General features: G+C 47.2%; 1 protein-coding gene across 6 annotated transcripts in view; it reads left to right on the top strand.

Moving 5' to 3' along the window:
* Positions 1-3,925: 3,925 nt before the first annotated feature.
* Positions 3,926-8,649, top strand: part of Snph (syntaphilin) — a 41,508-nt gene continuing 36,784 nt past the window's right edge. For 3 of the 6 annotated variants that reach the window (XM_021156168.1, XM_021156167.1, XM_021156166.1), the window contains exons 1-2: positions 3,926-4,057; positions 4,259-4,365. The gene's annotated coding sequence lies outside the window, so the exon portion shown is untranslated. Of the gene's footprint in view, positions 4,366-8,649 lie in introns of all 6 variants that reach the window. The other 3 variants (XM_029474633.1, XM_029474632.1, XM_029474631.1) reach the window with 1 other exon arrangement.

Genomic DNA, 8,649 nt, shown 5'->3' with positions numbered 1-8,649 from the left:
ACAGAATACTGACTTCCTGTGCCTTTTGTCTTTATTCCCTTTTAAAAAAAATATTTATTTTTTTTATTTACATCCCAAATGTTGCCCCCCTCCCAGTCCTCCTTTCCCAGAGTTCTTTACTCCCATTGCCCCTCCCCATCACCTCTGAAACGGTGACCCATCCCCAGGCACCCCCCTTCTCTGGGGCATCAAGTATCTACAGGATTAGGTGTATTCTCTCCCACAGGGGCCAGACAAGGCAGTCAGTCCTTTGCTACATATGTGCCTGGGGCCTTGGATCAGCCCCAAGCAAGGCTTTCAATGGTGCTCTTAGCTTCCCTTTCTCTCAGAATGTCCTTGTTTTGCTTTCATTCTTGAGAAATGTTACATTCTGGTTGACAACTCTTTTACCCATTTATTAAGTTTGTTCTGCTTTCTTTTACCCTCTATTGTTTATGATCAGAAATCCCAATTATGCAAAACATTCCTATAGAATTAATATATCTTTTCCTCTTCCCTTTTAAGATTGTTTTCTTGGTTTGGTGCTTATTAGTGCAGAAACGTATTGCATATATCATGGTCATTATTAAAGATTCATCAGAAAGCTACAGCTGAGAGCTGTGTTGATCAATTCTGCCCTGCTGCCAGCTTCCCACACATGTACCTGGAGCTAAGGGTGGGACCATCAAGGGGCAGAAGCCAGCAGGTGTTCGCCTCCTTCAGGACCACACCTACTCCGATGGAGTAACTCCTCTTCCACCTGCCATTTCTGCTGTTCCAACAGCCACTGCAACATTGCCTGAGAACGGAACTGTGAGAAAATGGAGAAGGATCTGAAAAGAGAAATGATTCCCCCCACACATACTGAGCATCAGATGCCTCCTTTCCTGGATCTCGAGGCAGAGCGGAAGGGGTTGTTTGGAAGATTTCTTGTGCTGGTTCCCAGTTTCAGAGTTTGCTGTCTGAAGCCCAGGCTGGAAGAGATCCAAGGGGGGAAAAAACAAAAAGCTAAGTTCTGCCATTCCAGTGACTTAAACCTTGATGGCCTTCTTTAGTCAGCCCTTTTTGTGGTTTCCTTTTAGAATGCTCACGTAGCTCCCACGTGTATGTATTTTGTTCGAATTTTCTTGCTGCAAGGTGCTTGCCCAGAACTGGAATAAAAACTGGTTTTGAAATTGAAAAAAAAAATCTAGATGTAATGTTTCCTAATTAGTGCAAAACAAAATTACTGATTTCTTTGGAATAATTTTATCTTGTTTTATGTTTGTAACCCTCATTTGTTGCAATTTCCCTTATTCCTAAACACTGATTCTCTTCTCAATCACCTGCTTTCTGAGGCTCAGGAGAATTCTTTACTGGCTGACACCATTCCAGATGGGAGTAGTGTGGGTGGAAGAGCTCTCTTGCTTTGGGGACATTGTTAGTGGAGACTTCTGGGAAATGTAGTCTTTTAAATAACAAGGGAAAAAAAAACCAGGAAGACAATATGGAGATAGATCACAGTCTTAGAAATTTTCTCCCCATAAACATGCAATGATTACATGGTATTGTTTTGTTTTGATTTAAGTAAGAAGAAGTTACTTGTTTAATTAAGACAGGTAAAGTATGCCATCACTAGTTCTCTGGTGTAATAAGGGGTTTTGTTGTTGTTATTGTTTGTCCTGTCTTTTTTTTTTTTTTTAATCTCCCATGACCTTTTCAATTCCAGTGTACTGTTCTTGCTACCACTGCTCTTTTTATATTTCTGCATAATGTATATAATATAATGATGGTCCTTTGGCAAGAGAATTAAATTTAACTAGAGATTTAATAGAGAGAAAGTGTAACAAATGCCCCCCCCGTAGCCATTTACTGCTTTAAAAAATAGAAAAGAAAGAAAGAAACCCTGGTAGATTTAGTAAAAATGCACTATAGAAAAAGATTTCACTCATAAGAAATAGGAAAAAAATTAAAACAATGCTTTTTTTGGTAGGTTTATGACTATTTACAAAGCTACTTTTGAAATAGCAGGCCAATAGTGCAGAGTCTTAATATAAATTAATGAAGTTGCTTTGCTAATTCTGTTGGAAAACTCAGCTTGGATAGAGAGTAGAGGCACCAAGTTCATCTTTGCTTTCAGTCCAGGCCAACATTTATTGATCATCTTCCATGTGCTAGTTTCAGTCCTAGGCACTAGAGATATAGCAAGAGGAAAATGTTCTTTCCCTCACAATGTGTACATTCTAAGGGAGATAATCAGATGATCACAGGTACTAACTAACTGTCTTTTTTCAATTACAGATAATTAAATACAGCAAAACTCAGACATAAATGCATGAGGGAGGGCATCACTGGGGAGGTGGCTCAGCCACTCCAGTGCCTTCCAGTGAGCATGGGAATCTAAACACCCATGTGAAAAAGCCAGACAGGGTCGCACTAGTGTAACTGAATCAGGGAGTGAGCTCCAGCCAGGTTCATTGAGAGACCTTGTCTCAAAAACTAAAGTGGAGAGTGGTTTTAAAAAGGACCTCTGGTGTACATACATATACCCACCCACCCACACAACCTCCGGTGTGCACACACACACACCCACACACACACATACAACCTCCGGTGTACACACCTACGCCCACACAAACACATGCTTATGTGTACATACAGCAAGAACAAGCGACTGAAGGAAGAGGAAGTCGGTGCGCTCTGTAGGTTGACTGGGAAAAGTCTATTACTTTTCTCAGGACCTTGACCAAATCTCTGACAGAAGGAAACTTTAAAAGGGAAGGATTTATTTTGGCTGTAGTTTGAGGGAAATATAGTTTATCATGTCAGAGGAAACATGGCAGAAAGCTTATGGTCGCATTGTGTCCTCAGTCAGGAAGCAAAGAGATGAATGTTCCTACGCAATGAGTTTTCTCTTTTCATCCTATCCAGTCTGGGCCCTAGCCCACGTCCAAAGTGGGCCTTTCTTCTTTCCTTAGGGAAATCTCTTTGCAAACATCCTCACAGACATATTCAAACATGTTTCTGAGGTGACTGTAAATTCAGTCAAGTTGACAATGGCAGACGACCTCCCTGAGATAGCAGTGTCTGAGCAGAGACTTTGGGGAGTCCAAGGAGCAAACTGGAAGTCTCGGTTGTTCCAAACCCATGGACTACCCTCTAGCTGGGGGTAGAGGCTCAGCAAGGAAGAATTTGAGAGCAAAAGAGCAAAATGAGTGGCGGGCAAAGTCATGTGAGAGGACACCAGCGAGTTGAGTTGAGGTAGAATAAGAGCAAGACAGCAAGGTGAAAACTTCCCAGAAGGCAGTGAGCAAAGACCCAGCTGATCAGAAAGGGCTGCTTCAAGAAGGGAGCCCCTTCCTACTGCACCCAGTGGGGCAGGCAAGAAACCAGGCCAGCAAGTTAACTTATGGCGGCCAGTAATGGGAGCGCTAGAAATCCAGCTTCATGGACTTTGTGGTCCCTTGAGCCCTTTGATGTTAGGTAAAAGGCAGGAGACAAACCCACAATAAGGATGATTTCGCTTTATACTGCCCATCTTTCCAGCTTACTGTTTTAATTCTGCACAGGATAACATTTCTTAAATACCTTTGGGTTTTTAAGATTTTTTTTTTTAAGGCAAAAGCTGTTTACATTAAATAACTCCTGTCATTCACAAATTGGTTTAGGGGGTCAAAAATGTTTCTAAAGGCGTCCAGATAATACTACTACTTAAAGTGTGCCAAGGGGCTAGATACTGAGGCCCAGAAGCTGAAGGGATAGATACCCTTTGAAGTCCTCCCATCCCCCACCTCTGCGCAACAGCTAGTTGGAGGTAATAAAGGACCCCATACATGCTTGTTGATGTCTTGGCTCCAGGGCTCTCAGCGAAACCAACTATCTCTTTAAGAAGGAAAGTGAAGACGGGAGGCTTACGCAGCTGCCGGCGAGCTGCCGACTGGCTCATCCCCCTCCATCCACCTCTCCTTCCCCGCCCTCCACCTCTCCCTCCCCGCAGCCCCAGCCCCAGCAAGCACCCGCTAGCCACCTTCAGCTGGGGCTCGGGAGAGCAATCCGGCTGCCCTCCTAGGGGCAGCCCAAACCATGGAAGCCTTCGCAGGTGATGACAAGGACCCCGGGGACCTCCGGGCCCACCGCCCAGCCTCACCCGCCGCACCCAGGAGTGCAACTGCGGGGGTGCGGGGCGCCGGCCAAGCACAGGAGCTGCCCTAGCCCGCGGCGGGCAGCGTGTCCTCCGAGCTTGCGGGCTGCGGCCACCGGCGCTCACCCGCCCCTGTCTCTCTCTTCCCCACCGCCGCAGGTTGCTGATCACCGCCAGGCGGCTGCTGCAGCGACTGCAGAGGCGCTGCGCCAAGCGGCGCGGGAGTCGTGCGAGCCGGCGGGACTGCGGAGGGCGAGTGGACCCAGGTGAGGAGGCCAAGGCAGAGCGGGAGGGGGCCTCCGTGTCTCCGCGGCCGCCGGGGCCAGTTTGAGACCGCTTGCGGTGCGATCCCCGCAGGGGTACCAGGCGACGAGGGGATTAATGTGACTCATCCCTAGCCTCCCTCCATTCCCCCACATCCTCGTAAGCACCCCTCTCCCTAGCGAGAAATTTACTAATTAATTAGAGGATGCTGTTTTCAGTAGGGAAGACGCCCAAGGTCTTTGACATCTAGTAGATGGGTTTTAGGGAACTAACCCCTCGCCCTTCTTGTTTGTTTTTCTCTTCTGACATTCTGCAAACATGTGAGCTTCTCTTTGGAACCGCACAGCACACCCACCGCAAGGTCAAGTGCCTGTGACTGCCTTCCTATCTTGCCCACTGATAAACATCAGAGCCTTGCAGTAGATCTGGCAGAATTTCCCATGATCCCTAGAGTGGGAAATTTGCCTCAGTCTCCCTGGAGCTTCCAGGGTATCTGTTGTTTTCTCTTTCCACTCCCTAGCAGGGAGCCAGACGGCTTGCAACACCTGCCAGCCTCTAAACTCCCCACATTCCCTTGCTTCATAGCTGCAGGGGTGGGGAGGCTGGTCACATGCTGCTTGTTGCCTTGGCCTTCTCTGCCCAACTGTGGGTACAGACTTGGGTGGGCTGGAGGAGTTTCCCAGAAAATGCTGGTCTCTGCAAGTCGAGGGGTGTAAGGAAGTGAGATAGCCTAAGGTTCTGGGCCTTAACTTGCTGGTTGGCTCCAAGTAGCCATCTTATTATTTTTTGGGGTGTGGGTATCTGTTTGCTTGTCTGTTCAGTTCAGAGGCTGGGCTAGATGATCCGTACAATTTTAATATATCACTTGAGTGTGGCTTCAAGAACTCTGGAGACTTGTCCATTAAAACCATTTAAGGTTAGGACCTTGAAATAATTGAGGTCCCCTTGGCTATTCTCTTTTGACTCTGGACTTCTTGAGTGAAGTGTTGACCTTCTGGGTCTCACAACACTGGAAGCATCAGAGGATGCGATGGTAATATCCCTGCCCTGACAAGTAACTTTCCTTCCCCCAGCCTTAAATCCCTCACTTGTGAACCTGGGAGATGGTACCAGCCTCAGAGTTCTAAGGGTGAGATGAGATTCATACAAAAGCTCTTGAGATAATGGCTTGACACACACAGTAGGTTTTCAAGGATTCAGAATTTGAAGGCAAATTAAGAGAGAGAGGAGTTCATGTTTGCCCCACCAGACTCTTCCAGAGCAACCAGAAGATGAGAACATTTCCATCGCAAGAGCTAAGACAGTTCTAGCAAATGACAGTCGCCTGCAGTCATGTATAATCCAGCCATGAGCTTGGAAGACCCTGTCATCCATAGGTGGCATCCCATGGGAACAGAAGCACATGCTGGCAGAGAGCAGGAGCCAGGCTCACAGATCTCAATCTTTGCCTTCCCTGGCATAATCTCTTCTGAGACCGAAGCAAGAGAGTCAAGTTCTGGGGCCCACATTTCCTATTCTCTGTTTCCTTCCTTCTTGTCATTTTCAGCCGACTGACCAGCCGTCCTTTCTAGCTCTAGTTTATTCCAGCAACATAAAGGAGGCTCCCAACAGTGTGGGGTGGAGTTTTTGCCGCAGCACCAGTTAGGTCAAAAGAGTGGGATGCCCCCTCCCATCCCTTCTGTCCTAAATCCCTGCTGGACTGTGAGCTCCCTCTGGCAGAGGCCCAGTCTTTGCTTCTGTCTCTCCAGCCTCTGGCCCATGACAAGGCATAAAGTAGGTGCTTAATAAGTGTTGAGTTAAGTACATTTGAGAAGATTATCCCTCCAAACAAGCTATATTGGGGGAAAAACAAACTGTGGTGAGTTGGCTTTCAAAGGTCAGATGCTGCACCGGTGTGGGTTGCCATTATATGGAGGTTACTAATACTCAGATTAGTATATATTGAGATTACTACTAATTATTCATGCAATATACTCGCGATTGGAGAGAATTGGGAAGAGTGATTCCAACCATCACTGTGTGAGGGAGGGAAAGATGCACAGGAGAGCTAACCAGGCTAATACAGAAAGCAGTAGAAGGTTAGAAGACCCAGGTCCCAGACTCCGTCCAAGTGCCACCTCACTGTGTGACCTTGGACTTGATTTTTTTATAGCATTTGTTCACCTCCATCTGTATACTGAGAAGAGTGGACGAGATGATCCCTGAGCTCCTGGTTCTGAAATTTCGTTAAGAGGACTTTTAAAAATAAAAATAAATGGATGACTATCTATTATTCCTAATATCAGTTATGGAATGCCAGAGTGCTGTAGGGGATCCTTATTGTCTCTGCCAGAAAGGGAGGAGCAGGAGCTTGGAGAGATACAGGACATGCCTAGGGATGCCCAGGCAGAAGTGGTGGTCTGTGCGGCTCGGAAGCCTTGTCTCTTTCACATACCCCCTGCTATAGCATGCGTGTGGCATGCGTGCGTGTGCCCTTGCACACAGGCATGGAGTTCAGAGCCAGGAAAGCTATGAAGGATCATGAGGGCAGATCAGGCATCTCCCCAGGATGACTGCTGCAGAGGACATGCTGGGCTGAACTGAGAGGAGTGTGTGAGTCAGGGCTGCAGAGCATTTGCCGTGAGCTCTGTGTAGCTGACGGATGGAGGGTTCCCCTTTCTCAAGGAGATCGGCTGGGTCTGAGTGACAGCCATGACAAATGTGCCTTATGGATGCTCCCTGTGCAATAGCCCAACATGGTTTCAATTATTTACTGCTCAGACCATCCAAATGTGTAGGCTCCATACATCATTTTACCCATTTTGCAGTGAGGATGCCAGACAGACAGGCTGAGAGTGTTGCCCAGCACTGGACAACTAAAATAATATAGAACCTGGCAAGTATGGAGCTGAGGACACATCGGCTTGGGAGTCAAGGAACTGTTTTTAGTTTGAGCCCTCCCTTAGACTGGGTCACCTTGGGTAAGCCAGTCTCCCTCTGAGAGACAGTGTCCCCAGCGCTCAAACAGACTGAATGTGCTGTTTGGCTCTGAGTCTAAATGTGACCCTATTCCAGCACAGGGTAGAGGGATTCTCGGTCCTTTTGAACAGGGCTCAGTGTTTGTTATCATTCATTAGCTAGGCTCTGGGCCAAGTGCATGGTTATGGGAAAGAGCTAGAGCCAATCCTGAGTTTCAGGAAGCCTAGTATGCAGGTATGAAAAGATGTTTAGGAGGGATACTGATAAACATTATAATCTGGGGACAGAGAAAGAGAAGGAGAATCAAGACCTAGAAAACTGATGTCATTAGCATCTTTAAATCCTATGTTAAGTTAGTGATAGTAAGATTCTTTCCGGTCCCAGCAGTGTTAGAGGCCTGTGTTAGGGGCCTTCTTCCCCAGCAGCTAGAAGGTAGCAAGAGTCTGAAGGATCACCTACGATCACTCTGTAACAGTGTTCAGTTGAATTATACAGTTGTCCCAAGTGGGTCAGACTCTTTCCTGTCCTTAGAGGCTTCTAGAAGCAGGATCTGCTAAGTTTGGTTTTGTTTTTGTGAGATAGGGTCTCAAGCTGGCCCCGAGCTCAGAACCATCTTGCTTCTCCCTCCTACATGCTGGGATTATAGGTGCATGCCACCACACTTGGAAGAAGTGTGACTTTTCTGTTGTTACAGTCTGTCTTGTGTACCTGGAAGACACTCTATGTAATGTCTGTGACTATCGGAAGACTCAAAGCCTTCCCTTCAGACAGTTCTCAGTGTCTCATACATGGGGAAGAACCACTTACCTTGAGAAGTTGAGTCATTGTTCAAGATTTCTCAAAAGGGCAGGAGCCAGAACCATCCAATAAGAACACACATTTCTGAGTCATGTGGGCTCTTTCTGTGTCTAGGCCACCCAGGCCCTAGGGGTGGGCAGCTGGTGCTCAGTGCTGGTGACACTGAGCCAAGAGTCTTTGCAGAGGGAAGTCTGTGTTCCCAGGCTGCTCTACATCTCTTAATGGATGGGATATTTATGAAGTGTTTGTCACATGCCCAGCACTGTCCTCTGAATTGAGATGCTGAGCCAATCCTAAAGAAGTGTCTAGGAGGCAGCCTGATACAGTGGAAAGAGCCAGCATTAGGAATCTAAGGCTGAGACCCTGCCTGTACCCTGCTGGCCGCCCGATGCCAGGCCTAAGGTCAGACCTCTTCTCCATACCTGCAGAGTAAGAGTCAGAGGTTAGCCAGGCAATGGTGGTATATGCTTTTAATCCCAGCACTTGGGAGGCAGTGGTAGGTGGATCTCTGGGTTCAAGGCCAGCCTGGT

This window comes from Mus caroli, chromosome 2 (assembly GCF_900094665.2).
Source record: "Mus caroli chromosome 2, CAROLI_EIJ_v1.1, whole genome shotgun sequence".
Classification (NCBI taxonomy): domain Eukaryota; kingdom Metazoa; phylum Chordata; class Mammalia; order Rodentia; family Muridae; genus Mus; species Mus caroli.
This window is presented reverse-complemented; position numbering and strand designations above follow the sequence as displayed.